At 44.7% G+C, this 24,479-nt stretch overlaps 1 long non-coding RNA gene across 1 annotated transcript in view; it reads right to left on the bottom strand.

Annotated features, from left to right (window-relative positions):
- Nucleotides 1–3,079: 3,079 nt before the first annotated feature.
- Nucleotides 3,080–24,479, bottom strand: part of LOC126071029 (uncharacterized) — a 29,895-nt gene continuing 8,495 nt past the window's right edge. Inside the window, exons 2-3 of the long non-coding RNA XR_007516329.1 lie at nt 3,235–3,351; nt 3,080–3,149 (exon numbers count right to left, since the gene is read on the bottom strand). This is a non-coding gene — a long non-coding RNA (uncharacterized LOC126071029). The remainder of the gene's footprint in view (nt 3,150–3,234; nt 3,352–24,479) is intronic.

Below are 24,479 nucleotides of genomic sequence, written 5' to 3'. Positions count from 1 at the left end.
GTAATGCCTCTAGCCTGAATATTGCCTTGTAGATTAGAATTCTCTCATATCCATTCTGTCAATCTGTTAGGTATGACATTGAAATAAATCTTAAAAGGCCTGCAACTAGGAAGCAGCTGAGCCACATCTTGTGCTCTCTCTCCAACCCCGGGCAGCAGAAAGGCTGCTGGTCTTCTCATCTAATTATATCCCAGGGCATGTGTAGGATTAGGTTGGCCCTATGCTCAGGCAGGAGCCCTAGTGGCACAGTGGTTAGGAGCTCTGCTAACCAAAAGGTCAGCAGTTCGAAACCACCAGCCACTCTTTGGAAACCCTATGGGGCAATTCTACTCTGTTGTATAGGGTCGCTATGAGTTAGAATCAACTTGACGGAAACAGATTTGGTTTTGTTTTTTTGCTATGCTCAGGCAGGAGCCTTCACCTTACACAACTGATGAAGCCTATCTCAGGTCCTCCACATCCCAGGCATGTGATCTCGGATGGGCTACTTAACCTCTCTATGCTTCTCTTTCCTTATGTTCCTATTTCCTGGGGTTGTAAGGATTACATGAGTTGATACATGTAAGGAACTTGGAAGAGTGCCTGCCTGATTCATAGCGAGGACTCAATAAACATTAGTGACAATGAGGATAATGCAGGTGAGGATGATTATGATGATGGTGATGGAGACGGTGATGATGGTGACGGTGATGACGGTAATGATGATGATGATATCGATAATGGTGATGATGGTGATATTCCTTCTCTCCTTTCCTTTTTGGTCTAAAATGACATAATAAAGGGTTACGTTCACTTGAAACCTACTATACACCAGGCAGTCAGGCAGCCACTCTGCTGGACACTTTATATACATTGTATCTAATCCTTACAACAATCATTATCTTATAGTTGAGAAAAATTGAGGCTCGGGGAGGTTAAGTTAACTGGTCTCAGATCACAGTGCTAATAAAAGGTAGAGGATTTGGATTGGCCAGTGTTCAAGCTATGCCTTTTTCACTGTATCACACTGCATACATCCCTGTTTATCTCCTGGTCACTTTAGCCACCTTACATGCTACCTGGGAAGGAAGATGGATAATATAAATAAATGAACATACAAACAGATCTTTTAAAAGTTTGGTTCTTGTTTTTTCTTCCTGTCTGCACTTTCTTCCACGTCCATGCTCACTTTCATATCACCTGCTATCAGCTTCCACCACTGTCTGTCAGCCTGTCATACTGTGGTGGCTTGCATGTTGCTGTGATGCTGGAAGCTATGCTACCAGTATTTCAAATACCAGCAGAGTCATCTATGGTAAATAGGCTTCAGCAATACTTCCAGACTAAGACAGACTAGAAAGACCTGGCTATCTACTTCCAAAAATTAGAATATTATCTATCACAGTGCCAGGAGATGAGCCACCTAGGTTAGAAGGCACTCAGAATACAGTGGCTGCAACAGTGGACTTGAGCACACCAACAATCGTGAAGATGGCGGACCAGGTAACTTTTAGTTCTGTTGTAAATGGGGTTGCCATGAGTCAAAGCTGACTCAATGGCAGCTAACAACGTGAACAGGTAAGTAAACAAGCTAAGGTTCAGAAAGGCTAAGACACTAATGTCACAGATGTAGCAAGTATGTTTCTAGAGGAAGAGGATTGTATTAGTTTCCTAGGGCTGCCGTAAGAAGTACCACAAGATGGGTGGCTTTAAACAACAGAAACTTACTCTCCCTCAGTTCCGGAGGCCAGTAGTCTGAATTTGAGATGTTGGCAGAGCTATGTTCTCTTCAAAGGCCCTAGGGAAAGGCCTTTTCCCGTCTCTCTCAGCTTCTTGTAGCCCCAGGCAGTCCTTAGCTTGCAGCTGCAGCATAACTCCATCCTCACATGACCATCTTCCCCCTGTCCGTATTTCTGTTTCTTCTCTTTTATAGGACACCACTCATGTTGAATTAAGACCCACCTACTCTGATATGGGAGCACTGGTAGTGCAATGGTTAGGAGCTCAGCTGCTAACCAAAAGGTCGGCAGTTCAAATCCACCAGTCTCTCCTTGGAAGCCCTATGGGGCAGTTCTACTCTGTCCTATAGGGTCGCTATGAGTCAGAACTGACTTGATGGCACCTAACAACAACACCACTCTGGTATGACCTCATGTTAACTGATAACATCTTCAAAGACCCTATTTCCAAACAAGGTCACTCAAAGGAATTGAATTCTGTCCCCCAAAAATATGTGTTGAAATCTTTAACTCCTGTACAGGCAGTCCCTGGATTACAAGCGAGTTTCATTACTAAACCTGTCTTTAAGTCAAATTTGTATGTAAGGCGAAACAGGTACGATTTGTTTCTAACGTCAGTTAGTCAAATGTTTGTCTTAATATATAGTATATAGTGTACTTTCCATGCATAAAAATCATTAAAGAAACACTTCCAGGTACACTAAAACATCTTTAACATAATAATACACTAATAATAATAGTTACATTTTGATGTGCACCTGTTTGTTATTACAAATCATTGTTAGTACCTCAAATTTTTAACATAATAGGCTTTGCGGGGGGTTGGTTCGAAACTACAGGTTGTATATAAGTCAGACGTTTATAACCCAGGGACTGCCTATACCTAGAAATATGATCCTGTTTGGAAATAGAAGTTTTTGTTATTTTAATGGGGTCATCCCAGAATAAGATGAATCTTAAACCTAATCATTCCTAAATTATCAAAAGAGCAGAAGAGACACAGAAACTCACCTTAGGGGGAGACAGATGCCATGCAAAGACCCATCTAGAAGCAAAGGAGCACCAAGGATAGACAACGGACATCAGAAACTAGGAGAGAAGACCGCAGAAAGATTAGATGAGGCCAAGACCCTGTTTTGGACTTGTAGCCTCCAGAATTGTAAGAAAATAAGTGCCTGTTTTTTAAAGCCACCCACTTGTCTGTTATTTATGGTAAAGGTAACTAAGACAGTCACGATCATAGGTGCCAGAGGTTAGGACTTTGTCATACACGGGACAGGGAAAGGGGCACAGTTCAATCCATAACAGGAACCAGCTGGGTCTTGTTCACCACTGGGTCTCCCGTGATGAACATGGTTGTTGCTGGATACATTCCATGTTGTTGCTCTGCCCGCCTTATAGGTCAGCAGGTCCCTTGCAGATGAACTATGTCTGGTGGGCAAGAGGTTACATGACGTTACCCAACAAGTGGGCATGGGAACAGAGGAAGAGAGAATTTATTAAGAGTCTTACTTACCAGACTACTTCTCTGCCCCTCTGCTCTGCTCTAGGACATGAAATCCCTCAGGCTTTTAAAGGGGCAGACCAGATGGCAGGTCTTCTGTGAGGCTCTGAGCTTCAGCCCCAGCTGTCTCTAGATTAGGAAAAAAAAAATGTCACTGCTGTGCAATGGTAGAAAAAATTTCCCCTTATGCACACAGCTCCTCGGTCACCCACCATGAGGAGTGACAGCTGAGGCACAAACACAGTATCTACCCTCTGTCTCGCCTCTCACCATCCTCACGATACCTATCCAACAACTCTTCTATTTTGTCTCTTCCTTATACCAGGAATCTCAGGGATTGAGGCTCTGGTGGCCCCTGACCAACATCACTTCTTGGCTAAAACTTATTCCACTCTAGGGCATTGCCCTCCTCTTCCTGACGTGTTTCCCCTTTCTCCCAGCCCTGGATGCTTCCCAAAGTGCTGGTGAGGGTGAATGCTAAGGTCTGCAGGATGAACCCCTAAGTTGGAAGCAGAAGTTGCACAGCCTAAGCCAAGGCCACACCTATACAGGGGACCTTAGAGACACAGTGGACAGTAGGAGGCAGTGAGTTATTGGGGTACAACCGAATGAGGTCTGCATTTACAGAAAGGACAGAAGAGGTCTCAAGAGGTTTCATGGTAGTAAGCTCAGTCATACGGATAGGTAAGCTTTTAACAGGCCCAACTGTGTGCTGGGGTGGGAACTGCAAGCAAAACGAGGTGCCCTACTGAGAGAACTTGGGCCAAACATTACATCTGAAAAGGGACTGGGGGACATGGGACTAACCTGGAAATGGTGAGACAGAGACCCAGAAATGCCATAATGAGAGATGACAGCTCCCAAGCCACCTGGCACTTTGGAAAGCATGTGGGTTTTGAAGCCTAATAGGCATGACTTCTAATCCTGCCTCTGCCCTTCTAAGCTCTGGAATTTGGGACAAGTCACTTAGCCTCCCCAAGCCTCAGTTTCCTTATCTGTAAAATGGGGCTCTCAATCTCAACAGAGATTGATGAGAGGATTAAATGACAAAATGTGTAAGTCACTGAGCCCTGAGCTTTGCCTGTATTCTGAGCTACATAAATGATTATCCACTGCCCTCAGGATCAAGTGAAACCCCCTCCCCCATGACTGAGAACTTTAATAGAAATACATCCCTTACTGTAATTTAATTTTATATCCAGAATTTTTTTTAACTACTTTAATAATTCACATCACTAGATATAAAGCTCTACAAAATCTTGGCTAGTGATTAAAAAAAAAAAAATAGGCCCTGTCCTGGGTCAGGGGTCAGGATTTGGTCAGCATAAAATTGCTGGGCTTCTCAGTAAAGGGCAAGGGTATGTAAAAATTGAAGACCGAGGACTCGGTGTTCTCCTCAGGGCTCCTCTGGCTCTAACGGTGAAAGATTCTAAGAAGTCTCACTTAGGGAAGGTGAGGAGGAGAGGAGGAGGAAATCTTACCCCTCCGAACCTGGATGGGATTGGGAAAAGATTCCCCACAAGGCTGTCTTCCTCACACGTTTTGCCTAGGCTTGTTCTGGCCCCAGGCCAAGTTAGAAAGGAAAAAGGTGTTTAAAGGCTGTGAGGGGGGCTGAATTGGGGGCAGGACCAGGTTTTAGAGACTGAATGTCTTCTGAAAGTCCCTTCACAAAAGATACAAAATGCTGGAGTTCAAATGACCATCAGTATTCCAGAACACCCCAGAATCTTCACAGAAGTTCTCAAGCCCTTAGCCAAGCTGAAACATGTTTCCAAACATGTAAGCAAAAAATGTTGCCATCTTTTTTTTCCAGTTGCCATCAAATCGATTCCAACTCATGGTGATCTCTTGTGTGTCAGAGTAGAACTGTGCCCCATAAGGTTTTCAATTGGCTTATTTTTTACCAGAAAAAAGGTCACCAAGCCTTTCTGCCACGGTGCCTCTGGGTAGACTTGAACCTCCAACCTTTTGGTTAACAGCCAAGAGTGTTACCCATTTGCACCACCCAGGGACTCTGCTTCTAGAGTTATCTACTACAAATTTTAGGGCTCATCTTCCACCTACCTTCTATCTCCCCTCCGTGTTAGCCAAGTATGCAGATGATTGTGGCTGGCTTCTGTCTCCATCAGGCCAAGTTCTAGCCTTCTGGAAAACCAAGTGCCAGCCACCACCAGTTTCCACTGGCTGGACCACTGTGGACCACAGTGGTCTTGGGTTAGGATGTGAGGAAAACAGCAGAGACTGAGAAGCAGCCAGGCCCCAGCCCTCCCTTCCCTGCCCAGACCATCCATCTCCCATCACATCTGCTTATCTGATTGACCACAGGCCTGTTTTTTACAAGGGTAGGCACAAGCGAGAGCCAAGACAGCTGCAGGAAGAAGTTGGGCTCCTGTGGATCACCATCTGGGCTGCCAGTACACTCAGGCCCTGGCAGTGCTTGGGCCCTGGTAGGGCATCCGTGATGCTGGTGCCAGAGCTCAGCTGGAAGCACTAGCCTCTGATGAAATTAGGCCCTAGGAAAATCTGAGCTCCTCTGTTCTTGGAGCTGTGTTGACTCTGGGTGCACCTGTTCATTTATGCCTTCAGAGAAACATGTAGGGATGGGGAAGAGGTGGCAGAAGCCAGTCTAGGAAGGAGCCAGGGAAAACTGAGCCAAGCGTGTACAAGACGTCATGCTCACAAGGCCAAGTTTGGGATTATCAGGTGGCCCAGGTAGGTCATAGCCTTGAGCCATGGACTCTTCCTTCCCCCCAACCTCAGTCAGCTAACTTGATTGCCTATGTAGATGGCAAGGGGCCAAGTGACAGTGTGAGTGGCTCAGGGAAACTCATGCCCGCCAAAACAGAAAGAACTCCACCCAGTCCTGTGGGGTGAAGATAAATATACATCATCTTTAAATGTGGAAAGGATCACTCTTTTCATTAGCTTTATCACTATGGATACCAAACACCTTCTCTGACCACTCAAGCAGGAGCCAGGATGCTCAGGATTGGAGAAGCTGTTTCAGCAAGAGTCCTGATCCCAGACCCAAAGACCCTGTAGGAGCTTCCCTGAGTGTGAGTCTCTCCCCCCATGGAGCCCCCGCTCCGGCCTCTCCCCCAGCCCTGTGGCTCCCAACACATTGGCAGCCCTGCAGCAGTTTCTGTGCCAGGACTGATTTGGCAGAAGAGCCTCCTACCCTCCAGACTGGCCCCGGGCCTAGGTTCCCACCCACTATGTCATCACACTGACCAGCTAGGTGAGAGTAAGTGCTCTGTGGGACCGATTGGCTAAGGTTTAGCCTGTGTCTTGGATGGCCTAGGTGGAGAAAGGACTTTCCTTTTCCTTTTCAAATCTAGTCGAATTATATTTTTATACAGTTTTAGCCACAATTCTTTTCATAACACTAACAATGCAACATGGACTAAGATTTATGTTGACCACAAGCAAGGACACCTTAGAAGACAGTGTAGCCATCCCGCCTACATGGTACCTACTTAAAGGACCCCTAAGGTCCCCTTTAAGCCCCTTACCCAAAAGCCTGTCTGCCTTTGGCTTTTCACAATACAAGGGATTACCACCTTTAGTGTTTTATTCCTTTGGGTTAAGGTAGTGTCCCCTGTCAAAACATAAACATTCCTGGTAAGGATAACACACTGAGTATCAGTCTCCAACATCTTAGAATCCATTTATCATGCTTTCATCACCTCTCACCCCGGCCATCCAGCAGCCTCCTTGTTGGCTGCCCTGAGCTGCTCTCTCCTCCCGCCCATTCATCTTCTCCTCTGCCAGCAACTGCTTTTTAAAAAACCCACATCAGTCTTCGTCACTTCCCTGCCTAAAAACCTTTGCTAACTCCCATTCTCCCGTGGACTAGCCTCAATCTCCTTACATGCAAATTCTAGGTCTTTCATGTTTCAGCACCTGCAGGGAGATAGCGGCCTTTCACCGCCCTCAGCCACATCCCCAGTGAGCTACGCTTCATGCCAGGCTCCTCAGTGTTTCCCTGACTAACCAGGTTCTTCCACATCTGTCTTTTCTCTGCTGTTCCATTCGTCCTTCCTCCATTTCTGTTCCTGAAGAGCTCCACACAACCCTTCAAGGTCCACCTGAGGTTTTTTCTCCATGTGCCAAGTTTCTACATTTCACCCCACTCCCTCCATGTGCACTCAATCCTGTCCTCTTCATTCCAAGGACTCTCCATGGAGACCTCCACAAAGACACTTATCGCCCAGTCCCATGATTGTTATTGTTGTTCAAGGCCATCGAGTTGGCTCTGATTCATGATGACACCATGTATAACATGGTCATGATCATTGGTATGTTTGAGTCCATTGTTTTAGCCATTGTGTCAATCCTTCTCATTGAGGGTTTCCTTTGCCTGGCTGGCACTCCACTTTGCCAAACATGATGTCCTTCTCCAGCATCAGTCCTACCTGATCACACACCCAAAGTAATCAAGTTAAAGTCTTGGACAATATTCTTTGATCCATAGTGTTTTCATTGGCTACTTTTTGAAAGTAGATCACTAGGCTTTTCTTCCTTGTCTGTCTGGAAGCTCCACTGAAGTCTGTCCACCTTGGGTGACCCTGCTGGTATTTGAAATACCAGTGGCATAACTTCCAGCATCACAGCAACACACAAGTCACCATAGTATGACAAATGGACAGAGAGGTGGTGGGTCCCACGATTGTATATAAATATAATATTTCTTTCTCCCTTTTGACTGGGAGCTTTTCATGGGTAAGGACTGTGTCTCATTCATTGGATACCCAGGACCCAGCTCTGGCACATAGCCAGCCTTCAAAAAACATGTGTTCTCTTCCACCCTTGACTATTAGCTGGGAATTTTTGTGTCACAAAAAGGAGTGACGGGGAGAAAAGCAATAAATGCATTGGCATGAAGAAAACAGGCAGTTGATTAAAGCCTGGAAAGGAGAAATGAATCGGGGAAGGCAAGGACCAAAGACAAACATCACCCACATAGTTGTGTCCAGCCCAAACTTACCATAGTCAAGGCTAGTCCAAGCTTATCAAAGAGTACAAGACACTTATAACTTTTAAACCATCTCTGCTAGATTTTCCATTATTTTTTCCCCCTTTGGTCCATGAGTTATTTAGAAGTATGCTTAAATTTCCAAATGTGTGTGGGCGTGTGTTTATGTGTGTTTGTTTGCATGCATGCATGCATGTGTATGTTTAGGTGATCTTTTTGTTATAACTCAATTGCATTGTGGTCAGAAAACATGATCTGTATGTTCCCGATTTTTTTTTTAATTTGGTAATGCATGCCTTATTGCCTAATATGTGTGTACATATTTATATCTTTTTATGCAATGTGTACACTTGGAAAGAATATGTATTCCCCAATTATAGGATACAAGGCTCCCTATATGTCCACCAGTCAGATCTGGTTCGCTGGTATATTAAAATACTTTATACTCGACCTATTGCTGTCGAGTTGATGCCGACTGATAGGGACACTAAAAGACAGAGTAGAACTGCCCCATAGGATTTCCAAGGAACACCTGGTAGGTTTGAACTGTCGACCTTTTGGTTAGGAGCCACAGCTCTTAACCACTATGCCACCAGGGTTTCCAAATTCCCTATAGCTTTACTGACTTGTGCTCTACTTGATCTAGAGAGCATCGGATTTAACATCTCCCATTGTAATTTTTTATTGTAATGGTTAAATTTTCAATTTATTCTTTTAGTCCACTTTTTTTTTTTTTTTTTTTTTAGCAAATTTATCTCCTCTCACTTTCCTCAAGGAGTTGTGGACTCCAAGAAAGAGACAGAGCTTGCAAACTCCAAAGCTTCATATTCAGGTTAATTATTACTATTGAACATTTTGAAATACTTACCATCATTTTAGGTAGGATAAAATCATTTTAATTGCTCTTAGAGGTTCTTCACTCACCTTCATCTTCATCAATATCATCATCATCACTCCCTATTGCTGAACACATGCTGTATACAGGACCTCCTCATTCGATTCCTGGTTTTCTCCTTAGCTTCCAATGAGGAGATACCATTAGTCACAGGGTAGGAGCCTTGCTCAGATTCTAGTTAATAAAGGGTAAAGCCTAGATTTCTGTCCAGTTTAGCTTATATTTTATTTTGTTTCATTGCTTTAATTAATCTTCTTTTAATGGTGAAATATTTCATATACATAATAATGTAAATAACATATATAGATAGATAGCTGCCATAGAATTGACTCCAACTCATGGTAAGCTTATGTACAACAGAACGAAACATTGCCAGGTTCTGTATCATCCTCATAATTGCTAGCATGTTCAAGTCCATCATTGTGACTATTGTGCCAATCCATCTCACTGTGGGTCTCCCTCACCCTCACTGGCAGCCTACTTCACCAAACATGGTGTCTTCCTCCAGCTGTTGATCCCTCCTAATGCTGTGTCCGAGGCTAGCAAGACCAACAATGTTCTGTTGTGATTCATAAGGTTTTTATTGGTTAATTTTTGCAGGTAGATTGCCAGGCCTTTCTTCCTAGTCTGTCTTAATCCGGAAGCTCCACTGAAACTTGTCCACCATTGGGTACACATGCTGGTATTTGAGATATTGGTGGGATTGCTTCCAGCATCATAGCCATATGAAAGCCACTACAGTATAACGAACTCATAGATGAGTGGTGGAACATATATAGAAGGTATTAAGAATAATAAAACAAAACTCACATCCCCAACAGACAGCCAAAAATGTAGAACATTATGAATCCTTTAGCATCCACCTGTGTGTCTTTATCTCCCCTCTCCAGGGTAACGACTCTCCTGAGTTTTACGTTTTTAAACCTTGCTTTTTTCTCAGTAGTTTTACTATATGTGTATGTACATAAACCCATTGCCATCGAGTCAATTCTGACTCACGGCAACACTGTAGGTAGAGTAAAACTTCCCCATTGGGTTTCTATGGCTGTAAATCCTTAGGAAAGCAGACTGCCACATCTTTCTCCTACGGAGAAGATGGTGGTTTGAGCCACCAGGGCTCCTGTGTGTAGGTACATAAATATATGCAATGACATATTACTGAGTTCTGCATGAATCTGAACTTTATATAAATGAGTTCATAATACACATGTTCTTCTGCAACTTGGGAGATTCATCTGTGTTGATATGATGAAAAAAATATATTCACTTCCACTGCTATATAGTATTCCATTGTATAAATGTACCACCATTTATTTATACCTTCTGCTATCAAAGGAGAGTGGGTTGTTCCCTCCTATACTATAACTAATAGTGGTACCATGAATATTCTTATCTCTTGCTACACACATCTAAGAGTTTCTTTAGGTTATAAATACTAGGAGTGGAATGACTGGGACATAGTTTATGCATAGCTTCACTTTTACTAGATTTTTCCAAATAGTTGTCTAAAGAAGTCAGTTAAAAATTCAGGCTCCCAAACTACTTCCTAACTTGGCTACCTACCTCCCTCCTTCAGTCAGATTCAAGATGTTTTCTAAGAGCTTAAGAATCTTTTATGTGTCATGATGTGTTTCTCTTCCCTGTCCTTCCTCCCCTGGGCTCCCTGCATTGTTTGTTTCATCTCCACCTCAAGCTCCACCTCTCCTGTCTTCTCATGATGACACACACCCACACTCCACCTGTGCTTTCTCATCTCAGGGGGAAACAACCCTCCTGGGAATCTGGAGCAAGTCCAGAGCCCAAGCACAATGGATCATCTGTTTCCAAAGGCAGTCAGAGAAATGGTGCCCAAACCTCCTTACAGTTAACCATCATGAACAAGCCAAATAGTCATAGGATCAGTGGGTGCTGATGATATTAGAGGTAGGAGAGGCCCAAGGAATGGTCGTCTAGTCCAGTGCTCCTCCACTTTACAGAGGAGGAAATGAAGGCCCAGAGGGGTTTGCCCAAGGTCACCAGGCTAGGTAGGGAGAGCTGTCCTGGATCCTTCAGCCCTGGGTTGCTAAGGAGAGTAGTCATCCAGGTAGCTTGCAGGAACAGGGGTAATATTATTCGTTCTCTGGGCTTTGGATTCAAACAGCTAGTTCTTATCATAATGTAAAGAAAAGAACAATGGTAAGAATAAAAATTATCCAAAAAGAATCCTCCATTTGGGGCATTTATTTTTGAGTGCTAATTTTACGTCCAACTAAAGCTAGCAACTATCAGCATTTTACAGCAAACGGTTTATAGCAAATGACAAATACCTGTTGGCCATTTTTTCTTCACTAATTTTATAAATATTTATTGAGCAACTTCTGTGTACCATATTCTAGGCACTGGGATATACCAGAGATAAAAATCAGGTGCCAGCCCCTGTCTTCTTGGAGCTTACTTTCCAATGGGTGATTCAGACAATAACCAAACAAAAACCAACTAACATAAAAGTATTTGTGAGTGTATGTCTGTGTGTGTGTCAGGTGGGAGTACATACTATGAGCCCTTAGTACTTCTTCTACGAAGAAGAGCAAAGCAGGATAAGAGTTGTCGCTGGCTGGCATTAAGTCAGCCCCCAACTCATGGTGACCCCACACTCAATGAAACAAAATGCTGCCCAGTTCTGCTTTATCCCCATGATTTGGTTGTAGATCCGATGGTTGTGATCCGCAGGACTTTCACTGGTTGATTTTCAGATCACACGGCCTTCTTTCCTAATCTGTTTTAGTCTGGAAGCTCTATTGTCCACTGAATCCTGTTCAACATCCTAGCAAGAGGCAAGTCTCCACTGACAGACAATGATGGCTACACGTGAAGTGCATTAGCTGAGAATTGAGCCTCGGTCTCCCACGTGGAAAAGGATAATTCTACCACTGAGGAAAGAGGGCAGAAAATAACACCCAACAGGGGATGCCGTTTTTAGTAAGGTGCTGTGAAAAGGCCTCTCTCTAGCAAGGTGACATTCAAGCATTGAGCAGAGACTGAATGAATGCATGTGGTTCTCTGGGGTAACAGCACCACAGAATGAGGAAACAGACTGCAAACACCTGAAGCAAAAGCCCTCTTGGCTTGTTCAGAAAAAGAGCAAGGAGGCCAGGGTAACTGGAGTAGGGCAAGTAAGAGGGGAAGTAGAAGGGATGAAGTCACAGAGATAATGGGGAATAGATCACAGAGGTCCTTTAAGGCCATTATAAAAACTTTGGATTTAACCTAAGTGACTGAGAAACTGTATTAGTTTCATATTGCTGCTATAACAAATTACCACAAATTCAGTGGCTTAAAACACAAACTTATTATCTTACAGTTCTAGAAGCCAGAAGTTGAACAAGGGCCTCACTGGGTTAAAATCAAGGTGACAGCAGGATGGCATTCCTTCTGGAGGCTCTAGGGAAGATTCCATTTACTTGTCTTTTCTAGCTTCTAGAGGCCACTCACATTCCTTGGCTCATGACCTCTTTTTCTGTATCTTCAAAGCCAGCAACAAAAGGTCAAGTCCTTCTCACATCATATTTCCCTGATCCTTCTTCTAACTTTATCTCTCTCTCTGACCTCACCCTTGAAAGGTTCTCTACTTTTAGAAAGTCGTGTAATTAGATTGGGCCCATCCAAGTAATCCAGGATAGTTTCCTCATTTCAAGGTCTGTACCCTTAACCAATTGTCAAAGTCTTTGTTGCCATATGGGGTCACATATGCACAGGTTCCAGGGATTAGTCCACATACATCTTTGTGGACCATTAGTCTGCCTACCACGGAAACCAATGAAGGATTTTGAACAGACGAGTGATGAGATTTGATCTGCTTCTTAAATGGCTACTAGGTGTGGGTGAAGAATATTGAATATCCCATGGACTGCCAAAAGAACGAACAAATCTGTCTTGGAAGAAGTAGAACCAGAATGCTCCTTAGATGCAAGGATGGTGAGACTTCATCTCATGTACTTTGGACATGTTATCAGGTGAGACCAGTCCCTGGAGAAGGACATCATGCTTGGTAAAGTAGAGAGTCAGCGAAAAATAGGAAGACCTTCAACGAGATGAATTGACACAGTGGTTGCCACAATGGGCTCAAGCACAGCAAAAATTATGAGGATGACACAGGACCGGGCAGTGTTTTGTTCTGTTGTGCATAGGGTAGCTATGAGTCAGAATCGACTCAACGGCTCCTAACAACAACAACAGGTGTGTAATAGACCACAGGGCCAAAGGTGGAGACAGAGAGGCCAGTAAGGAGGCCACTGCAATTATCCAGACTAGAGATGGTGATAGTGTGGATGTGGATGGAAACAATGGCAGTTGTGGGAAGTATCCTTATTTGGGGTATATTTTAAAGGTGCAGCCAACAGGATTTATTGAGAGATTGGATGTGGAGGGTGGCTGTCTCAGTTTCTTAGTGCTGCTGTAACAGAATACCACAGTGGGTAGCTTTAGCAAACAAATTTATTTTCTCACAGTTAGGAGGCTAGGAGTTCAAATTCAGGGCACTGACTTTAGAGGAAGTCTCTCTCAGTCCCCTCTGGAGGAAAATCTTTGTCTCTTTCAGTTTTTCTTCCTCAGTTCCTTGGTAATCTCCACATGGCATCAGTCTTTCCCTATTTGTGCTTCCTTGCTCCTGGGCCTGATCTGCAACTTTTATATCTCAAAAGTAACTGGCTTAAAACACTACAACGATATGGCCTTATTAACATAACAAAGAAAACCCTATTCCCAGATGGGATTACATCCACAGGCATAGGAGTTAGGATTCCAAAACATATTTTTAGGGGACACAATTCAAACTACAATAGAAAAAAAAAAAAAACTAAATCCATTGACATTGAATCAAATCCGACTCGTAGCAACCCACAAGAACAGAGTAGAACTGCCCCATAGGGTTTCCAAGGAGCGGCTGGTGGATTCAAACTGCCGACCTTTTGGTTAGCAGCCTAACACCTAATCACAGCATCACCAGGGCTAATTCAGTCTATAACAGTGGCAAAAAGAAGAGTTGGGGTGCTTCCAAGGATTTTGTTCAGAGCATCAGAGAATGGAGTTGGTGTTGGAGGGGAAGACTCTGAGAGGGGCAAGGAGCTGGCGGGGAAGGGAGGGCCGAATCAAGTACTACTCACACCAACCAAGGTTAAGCTGTGCATCCACTCTGAGCCCCTGGCCCTCAGGGTCTTATATTTTAACTGGGGAAATAAGACCCTTAAGATAACACAACTGATTTTTTTACCGATACGCCAAAACCTTTCCTACAAATAAACACTATTCCCAAAGCTGTCATCTCAGGAAGCCGTATACATTCATTCCAAGGCTTGCTGCCAAATGATTTTTGGAAGTCCACTCAAGAAATTGGGTTGATTTATGGGCCGTACAAGAAAATCAGCCTTATCATTTCTGCCTCTGAATCTTAATTTAAACATTTACTTTATTTCAATGAGTCTGACTCTACTTCCAAAAATTAAAACAGTTTTTTCCAAGATGACAATTTGCTACTACTGAGGATATTTCCTTTTCCAACTGTGGCTGTGTCATTGGAAAAGTCTGCTGCCATTTCCAGGAAGGGTGCATTTCCTTGTATGCGCCAGAGCCCCCTTTCCATCACTGGAAGTAAAGAGCCACCTCCCTCCTGGAATTCCAGTTATTTTGCCATGAATATTGCGTGCGTGTATGAAGGGCCAGGGAGCTCCATAACAGCCAGTGCTCATTTGGGTGTATACACTTTGGTATAATATGGTTTGAAAGTTGTGTTGCTTTATGATAGTGGATCATCCATGTTATCTCATGACAGACATTTTTTTTCTGATCTCAATACCAGACATATTTATGTTTCTCTGAAGCTACCAGTTTGTTCAGATCTTACGGTCCCAGTGAACATGTAACTGATCGTATTTCTTTCTTCATTCTAGGGCCTAGAAAATCTTTTGGACCTAGTCCGAAGGAGTCCCTGGGTGGTGCAAATTGTTATCACTTGACTGCTAACCAAAAGGCCGCAGGTTGGAGTCCACCCAGCGGCACCTCAGAAGAAAGGCCTGGCAGTCTACTTCCAAAAAATCAGCCATTGAAAACCCTATGGAACACAGTTCTTCTCTGTCACACACGGGGTCACCATGAGTGAGAGTCGACTTGACAGCTGGATTTTTTGTTTCTTCATTTGCAAAATGTGAATAACAATTGTATCTTCTTCAAATGGTAATTTTGAGGATAGAATCAGATATTGCATAAAAAGCTCTTCACACAAAGCCTAAGAAACACTTGAGAAATCCTGGCCATGACTGTTTCCCTTGCTCCATGCACGTGGTCACAGTTACAAGATCCCTGTTCATCTTTTGCTTTTCCCTTTCCAGCCCCAGGTGATGCTCTCTTTTTGTTCTTGTCTGGTTTTCCTAAAACCCTCTTTGCCCAGTTGGTTGTGAAGCATCTCTCCTCCGACAGTCAGGGCCATTCCAGAGACAGCAAATGGCCCTGGCCAGAGCAGCATCCTATAAATTATCAACACCCTCCACCAACCTCCCCATTTTCCAGGTGAGGAAACGTGACCAATATGCTGTTGTCACCTACGGCCAGAACATCACATGCAGAGAACAAAACAAAGATTCTACAGGTCCAAGGTAGGACACTTGGTCTGTGCTGATGCCTGGGTGGTGGGCAGAGGTGAGATACACCCATGCAAGCTTTGGCTGCCCATTTCTTTCAATGGAACCAACCTCCAAGTTTTCCGCTAGTCTGATAATTGACCACATGCTGATGCCAGGGGGACTTTGCTTCTCTCGCAGAGGATTTTGGGGAAATTTTAACAGAGGGATCCTGGAGTCCATGGCTCATGCTTAAAATCTGATTCATTAGCGACTTTAGTCCAACATGGGAGATACTTTGACCAGAAAGATCTTCTTTTAGAAGCACACCCCCTACCCCAAATACAGTGAAAAATCATCCATTTTCTCTGCTTGGTCTTAGGTTAGAGTGGCCCATAAGCGTAGCTTGAGGCTCATCTCTACCCACTCCTTCCCTTCCTTTCCCTTCTCCCCTAACCATGCTGTTGTAACTTGCCCTCGAGTCAATTCCAACCCAAGGTAATCTCGTGTGTGCAGAGCGGAACTGTGCACCATAGGGTTTTCAAGGCTGTGACCTTTCAGAAGCAAATCATCAGGCCTTACTTCCAAGGTGCCTCTGGATGAGTTTGAACCGCCAACCTTCTGGTTAGTAGTCCAGCGCTTAAGTATTTGCACCACCAAGCAGTTCCCCCTAACCCTACTCCATTCTTAAAAAGGAGTCATGCCCCTTAGCTGATCAGATCATTGTCCAAATTAGATGAAAAAAACAGATTTAAAAGTGCCTCTCTCAAGCACATTATAGGCACTGTATTAATGTCAGGTTAATTACTTCCCCACCTCGGACTCATGACCAACAAAACCGTGTACCTCAACAGACCATACACCGACACGCTAAGCTGGCTAGGCAGGTCCCCATTCTACGGAGGCTTCCCCAGGCCCCTTTCCTCCATCTCCGTACAGCTGCTGACGGACATGCCACGCCTGGCTTTTTTTATGAGGCTCCGGACTTTGTAGTCTGCTTGATTTGACAAATGACTTTCTGAGTGGAGGGGGTTTTGCATTTAATACATATCATAAGAGACATCAGAGCTATGCTCAGGAGATCAAATAGTTTCTTCAGCTAAGAATGTAGGCATTATCCCTATTAATATCTTTCCAACAAAGGCCCTGGGCTCCCCACCCCCTTCTCCTCTGTGATCTCAGTTTATTAATGTTGCTGTCCCCTCCCCCTGGTGGAACAGCCTTCGCCGCAGACTCATTCCAGCCTGATGTATACCCTCAGTAGAACACACCTCTTTGGCAAGCATTTAATGTAAAAAAAAAAAAAACCCTCCATCATCGTAAATCGTAAAATCAAACAACTGAACACCATCTCCTGGGAAATAAAATCTGAAAAGCTAAGAAGGGAAGAAGAGAAGTCTATGATTATTTTAACCCTGTAGCTCCAGTCCTCTCACCAAACAAAACCCTAATTAAATAGAAGCCTGATGCAAAAGGATAATGACTGTGCACAGGCCTAAGACAATGTTTGGTAAATAGTAGATGCTCAGTTAATGTTTATTTAAAAATAAGCAAACACAGTAAGTAAATATAAAGCAGCCCCGTAGACCTTGCTCAGCCAGGCCCCAGCCTGACCAGGCAAGATGTGTTTGTGTAACTGAAGTCCCCAAACAGGCTCAGGGTCCTGTGCTTTTCAAAAGCACCTTCACGCTTATTAGCTGGTTTGACTACTTCAGCAGATCAAGGCTCTCACCTGGCCTGGTGAGGCTAAACTTCTCTGAGGTCTCAAATGATGGATGGTCACAGGCCCTCCACACAGATACATGCAAACACCAGGAAAATCCTGTTCTCATAAGATTTTTGAACCACCTAAAGATTTTGGAGGGAGCGTTGGCCATTTAGTGGTAAAATTCTCACCTTCCATGCAGGAGGCCCAGGTTCGATTCCCAACCAATACACCCCATGCACAGCCACCAGTACATCGGTGGAGGCTTGCGTGTTGCTTTGATGCTTAACAGGTTTCAGCAGAGCTTCCAGACTAAGACAAACTAGGAAGAAAGGCCGGGTGATCTACTTCCAAAAATCAGCCCATAAAAAACCCTATGTATCACAACAGTCCCATCCGAAACCCATCATAAGGAAGGTGCAGAAGTGGCCAGCATTTCGTTCCATTGTGCGCAAAGTTGCCATGAGTCAGGGCCAACTCAATGGCAGCTAACAATAACAACAAAGATTTTGGAAGCTCTGTTGACACTGTGGAGCCCTGGTGGCACAGTGGTTAAGTGTTTGACCGCTAACCAAAAGGTTGGCAGTTTGAATCTACCACCCACTCCTTGGAAACCCTATGGGCAGTTCTTCTTTGTCCTGTAGGATTGCTATGAGTCAGAATGGACTCAACAACAATGGATTTGGTTTTTTTTTTGGTTATCGACCCTACAGGAGCCCTGTTATAGCAAGCAGTTTGATTGGCTGCTAATCTAAAGGTTGGGGATTTGAGCCCACCCAGCCGTGCCATGGAAGAAAGGCCTGGTGATCTGCTTCTATAAAGTGTTTGCTGTTGTTATGTACCATCAGGTCAATTTCGATTCATAGCAACCCTATATGACAAAGTGGAACTTCCCCATAGGGTTTCCTCGGCTGTAATCTTTACAGAAGCAGATTGCCAGGTATTTTCTCCTGCAGGGCCACTGGTGGGTTGAAACCGCCAACCTTTCAGTTGTCAGCCAAGTGCTTAACCATTCTGCCACCAGAAAATCCTAGGAAGCAGTACTCCTTTGTAACACATGGGGTTGCCATGAGTCCAGGCTGATTCGAGGGCAGCTAACAACTATGACATCTACATTAAACTTCCCAGAGTGGGACAGCTGATTCTTTATCAAAAATGGAGTGCATAAAAATCTTTTCTTAAAAACAACAAAAAAGAAAAAAAAAATCAGAAGGGCACTGCACTGGGTACATAACTTGGACCTAGAGAAATTCAAAGGGCAAATATATGAGCCAGAAAATTTCCCTTTCATTTAGTCAACCAGAAATCATTGGCAAAGTCAAGTAACTCCTGAACCTCAGGTTATGCACCTATGAAATGGGAACAAGAAGGTTGGCTCCACCTACCTACCCGTGTTCTTGGGAAAAGGCAATTTTGTTTTTGTTGTTGGTTGTTCTGACTCATGGCAACCCCATGTGGGCAGAATAGAACTGTTCCATATGGATTTTAAGGCTGTGACCTTTTGGACGCGGATCGCCAGGCCTGTCTTCCAACGTACCTCTGGGTGAGCTCAAACCACCATCCTTCCACCTAGTAGTCAAGCACTTAACTGTCTGTACCACCCAGGGATTTCTAGAAGAAAATTAGCCAGTGTGAGAAAGATCTTTGAAAAATGAAAACCTATATACATAAACGTGTACACAAAACCTGTACACCAATTCTCTGAAGCAATAGGTGAAGGAGAGATGATGTGAGGACCAAGGAAAGATGTTTCTTGAGCTAAAGGAGGAGTTCCTGACAAAATAGTGCCTGGCAGTAAGAGCAAGTCATCACAGGTCATATTCTTCCATTGTTGTTGCTGTTGTGTGCCTTCGAGTTAATCCCATAGCTACCCTATAAGACAAAGTAGAACTGCCCTGCAGGGTTTCCTAGGCTAGGGAGCAGATCGCCAGGTCTTTTCTCCCGTAGAGCTGCTGGTGAGTTCAAACCACCAACCTTTCGGTTACCAGCCCTGCACTCGACCATTGCTCTACCCAGGCTCCTCATTCTTCCATTAGAGGTAGCATATGAAGGACTCTACCATATTGTCCAAATTCAGATTCTTGATTGTGTCCTGGTTGTGAACCCTGGCATTACCATTTACCAGCTGAATTATCCTGACCTGGTCCCTTAGCCTCCTGGGTCCTTTGCTTCCTTACATGTTTGCCGTCAAGTCAACTCCAAATCATGGTGACCGCAGGTGTGTCAGGATGCAACTGTGCTGTATGGAGTTTTCAGTGGTTGATTTTTTGGAAGTAGATCACCAGCCTTTCTTCCAAGGAGTCTCTGGGTGGACTTGAGCCTCCAACCTTTTGGTTAGCAGCCAAGTGGGTTAACCGTTTGCACCACTCGAGACTCCTTACGTATAGGGTGGAGTAATATCGTCTCCCTCACAGAGAAATGCCTTTAAGAATCCAATGAGATAACCCAGTCCAGAAGTGCTGCACCAATGTTAGCTGAACCTGAAAGTACGTCCTTCAAAGAAACCATTCCACTCTCAAAGACCCTCAGAAGGGAGAGGGCGCTTCCTTACCACTTCCTGTGTAAATTTTTCTCAAGTTCTGCCTCATTGCTCCCACCACCGTCTCTGTGGCACCTCTCAGAGCCTTGGAGAGTCACATGCTGGGAATCAAATGGCCCTTTGCCTCATGCTCTGTCCCCTGCTGGTGGAAGTGGTGCCTGGATCGGGGCAGGGAGGGACAGCCTGGCGTGGTGGCTGGTTGCTGCCTGGTCTGAAGGCCAGATCAAGACGGATCTAACATCTCCCAGTGGCCCCCAAGCACTATCATAAGCAAAAGGGTGAAGCCAGCAAAAATCCTCGTCTGCACAGTTTTTCCATCTGCATTTCAGTGGTTGGTTCCAACGAGGCCCAGACCCCCCAAGGAGCACCACACCAACACTCCCTCTCCCAACCCCTGACTAGATCCTCCCATGAATTCTAACCTTGGTCCCTGAGCCCCCTAAAGGCCCCAGGAAGCAATAATGGGGGTTCTAGAGGTATTTTCAATATTTCAAAAGGCCACTCAAAAAGCACACATGTGCCTCATCGAGAGCTAACAGGCCAATTATACCTTAGGTTTCTTTGCTTTTGGATGGAATTATAAATGTGATGTGACCACTCAGGTCAGCTGGAGCTGATAAAAAGTCCTGATTATTGTTGCTGTTGTGAGGTGCCATCGAGTCAGTTCCGACTCACAGCAACACCACGTACAACAGAACAAAACATTACCCGGTCCTGCGCCATCCTCACAATTGTTGCCCTGTTGGAGCCCATTGTTGCAGCTGCTGTATCAATCCATCTTGTTGAGGGTCTTCCTCTTTTTTGGTGACCCTCTACTTTACCAAGCAATTTAAAATGGCAGCACTTACTGCTTAATAAGAAGTCCCTGGGTGGCACAGATAGTTAAGTACTCGACCACTACCCAAAAGAAAGATTGGTAGTTCAGTCCACCCAGAGATACCTCGGAAGAAAAGCCTGGTGACTGACTTCTGAAAGGCCACAGCCTTGCAAACCCTCCGGAATATAGCTCTACGCTGCACAGATGGGGAAACTATGAGTCGAAACCAACTCAACAGCAACTGGTTTGTTTTTTTGTTGGGTTTTGTTTGTTGTTTGTTTTATTGCTTAATAAGTGCTATTTGTGGTATAGATAAGCTTCCCCCCACCACCCGCCCCTTAAACAGGCAGAAAAAAATAAAGGGTTCCTAAATAGCAAAAAGGCTAAGGACCAGCAGCCTCCCCATTTCACAGACAGGAAAACAGAGGCCCAGGAATTAGGTCTTTCCCAGAGCCATGTGGCTACTCTGGGACACAAACAAGATGACAACCCAGGTGTTTTGACTCCAGCTCCAGTGCTGTTTGTACTTGCTCCTCTGCCACAGCCGGGGTCCTGTCCTTGCCACACAGCCCTGCTAATCACCAGGTGATATCTACTAACCTAATAAGGAAACTAATAGTTTGTTGCCCAAGTGCTACATCAATGGGCCCTTCTAGTACTGTGCTGTCCGGTAGGTAGCCACTAGACACTTGAGGCTATTTAAATTAAAATTAATTAAAATTAAATTAAAATTCAGTTTCTTTGTCACACTAACCACATTTCGAGTGCTAAGTAGTAGAGGTCCTTGGTGGCCAAGTAAATTGTGCTCGACTACTAACCTAAAGGTGGGCAATTAGAACCCACCCAGCAATACTGTGGAAGAAAACCCTGGCGAGCTGCTTCTGTTAAGATTATAGCCCAAAAAAATCCCTATGGAATAGTTCTACTCTGTAACACATGGGGTTGCCATGAGTCAGATTCAACGTGACAGCAATGGGTTTGGGTTTGTTTTTTTTGGGGGGGTCGGGTATTGGCTACCACATTGGACAGTGCAGATATAGAACATTTCCATCATGGCAGAAAGTTCTACTGGACAGCACTGCTCTGGAAGGAGTGACTCTCATGGGGAAGAGCCTAGGCCCTGGGATTAGGAAGGGCATGGAGGTACTTGGCACATCACCCAGGCTCTCCCTAGGCTTAATTAAGGTCTGTGGGTCACAGGGACCTGGGGCCAGACCATTTCCCTGGGGTCACTTGGAACCACAGAAAATCCCTCTCTGGGCAGGGAAGGAGACTCAGAGAGAGAAACAGCCTCCCTAGACTAGTCCTATGATTTCCACGACCAGAAGCCCCTCTCAAGAGTCAGCTACCCTGAACATTTACAAGGCATTCTGTCACTGGAGAAAGAACACTAAGGAACACAGGAGAAGGGGGTTTAAGCCCCAGTGTGGCCTCTTACCAGCTGGGTGTCTTCAGCAGTAACTCCCCTCTCTGGACCTCAATCCCCACCAGGGAAACAATCGGGTTTTCTGAGGCCCTAAGAGTCCATTCATTCCCCTGTTATCGTTTCATTCATCTCCCTGGGTGTATGTCTTATCTTTCTTGGGTGCATGTGCAGATAGAGAATTTTTCATCTGAATCAACGCATAGCGGAGAGGGCAGGGGAAATCACCTTGGCCAACTCTAAAATGTGCTTTAATGTGAAGAAAAAGCTCCTAGAAGATTCTAAGGAGGCTTAGAGCCTTTGGGGTAACTGTTTTCCATGCAAGAGCCCAGTAGAGGGGGGTGTTGCACAGAGGCGGTTTCCTAACAGGCTTTGCCTTAAGCTTGTCATTGTTAGTGTCCAGATTCAGAGGGGAGAAAATGCGCCTTTTCCATCCTAGCAGGACGACAATCTATTCCCTGTATACCAGGGCTCAGTGAGTCACACCTAGAAGCCTCTGCACAGGCCCAGGAAAGTCCCTTGTACTCTTTCTGTGCATCTAATCCTGGTGAATTTTCCCTTCTATTTCCAAATTGCAAAATTAAAGCTATTTTCTCAGGTGCCTTATTTAACAGCTGTCAAACCTAGTTGGAATCTGGCAAGACCAACAACTTTTTAACAGCTCAGATTCACTCAGGTCCCAGATGGTTTTTTCCCCTCTCTGCCCTCCCTCTCTCTCCACACAGCAAACTTTCATAGTCTACCACGATTGCCTGAGATCCTAGGAGTGTGACTCTTCCAATAAAGAATGCTTTTAAGGAAATAAAAGTGAATTTCCTCTACACTTACGTAATTGCCTCATTTTCCTTCCCACTTTGAGCAAGGGCTCTGGCTTGGACTGGATTCTCTAGAGGAACAAAACCAGTGAAGTGTATGTATATATATATTAAACACAGGACAGACTAGAACTGCCCCATATGGTTTCTAAGGAGCACCTGGTAGATTTGAACTGCCGACCTTTTGGTTAGCAGCCATAGCTCTTAACCACTACACCACTAGGGTTTCCATAAATACATAGAGAGAGGTTTATTTCAAGGAAATGGCTCATGTAGTTGTGGAGGCTGGCAAGTCCCAAAGCCGTAGATCAGGCATCAGACTCAAGGTTTCTCTTGACTTATACGGCTGCGGGGGCTGACAAAATCAGCATGTCAGGTGGCAGGCTGCTGGTTCACATCCCAAGAACCAGAGGTTAAGGGATGACGAGTCAGATGAAGACTTGAGAGAAGGTGAGCTTTGCAGGAACATCCATGTATATTGGATGCAGGCCACACCTCAGGGAGTGGGCCACTGGGGGTAATAGTGAGTGGTGCCACTCCCATTCCCACCCTTGATTCCTGGAACCATGAATCCTGGCTATGGAAGAAACAGCACCATATATTGGACTCTGGTTTAGAGCATATACAATGTCCTCCTAGAGAACATTGCCCCAACCCTGTAAAGTATTGCCATCTAGCTGGTGCCATAATTGGCTATTCCATCATTCTGTCAAGCCAGCTGCTTTGGGATGATGGGGAACATGGTAAGACCAGTGAATTCCATGAATTCATTTGCTGTGAAGTGAGTTCCTTGGTCAGGGGCGATGTGGTGTGGGATACCATGATGGTGGATAAGGCATTCTGTCAGTCCACGGATGGTAGTTTTAGCAGAAACATTGTGTGCAGGGAAGACAAATCCATATACAGAGTAAGTATCTATCCCTGTAAGGATAAAATGCTGTCCTTTCCATGATGGAAATGGTCCAATGTAATCAACCTGCCAGCAGGTTGCTGGCTGATCGCCCCAAGGAATAGTGTCATACCAGAGACTCTGTTGGTCTCTGCTGCTGGCAGATTGGGAATTCAGCCATGGCTGTAGCCAAGTTGGCCTTGGTGAGTGGATGTCCATGTTGCTGAGCCCAGGCATAGCCTCCATCCCTGCCATCATGACCACTTTGTTCATGAGCCCATTGGACAATGACAGGAGTGGCTGGGGAAAAAGGTTGACTGGTATCCACAGAGTGTGTCATCCTATTCACCTGATTGCTAAAATCTTCCTTTACCAAGGTCACCCTTTGGTGAGCATTCACATAAGACATAAATATCTTCGCTTCTTTGGCCATTCCTTTCAACTTTGAGCAAGAGGCTCTTAAATCCCCCTCCCCAGATGACAGCTGCAATCATCATTCATAATCTTTCACTATCATATTCTAAGAACGGGGCTCCCCCAGCCTCAGCGTAACAACTAAGAGCAAAAGGTAAGTCAGAATTTCCAACTCCTGTGATTTCTCTCTACAGT

The sequence above is a fragment of the Elephas maximus genome, chromosome 1 (assembly GCF_024166365.1).
Source record: "Elephas maximus indicus isolate mEleMax1 chromosome 1, mEleMax1 primary haplotype, whole genome shotgun sequence".
In the NCBI taxonomy this organism is placed as follows: Eukaryota; Metazoa; Chordata; class Mammalia; order Proboscidea; family Elephantidae; genus Elephas; species Elephas maximus.
The sequence above is the reverse complement of the archived record's forward strand: the minus strand, read 5'-3'. Positions and strand labels throughout refer to the sequence as shown.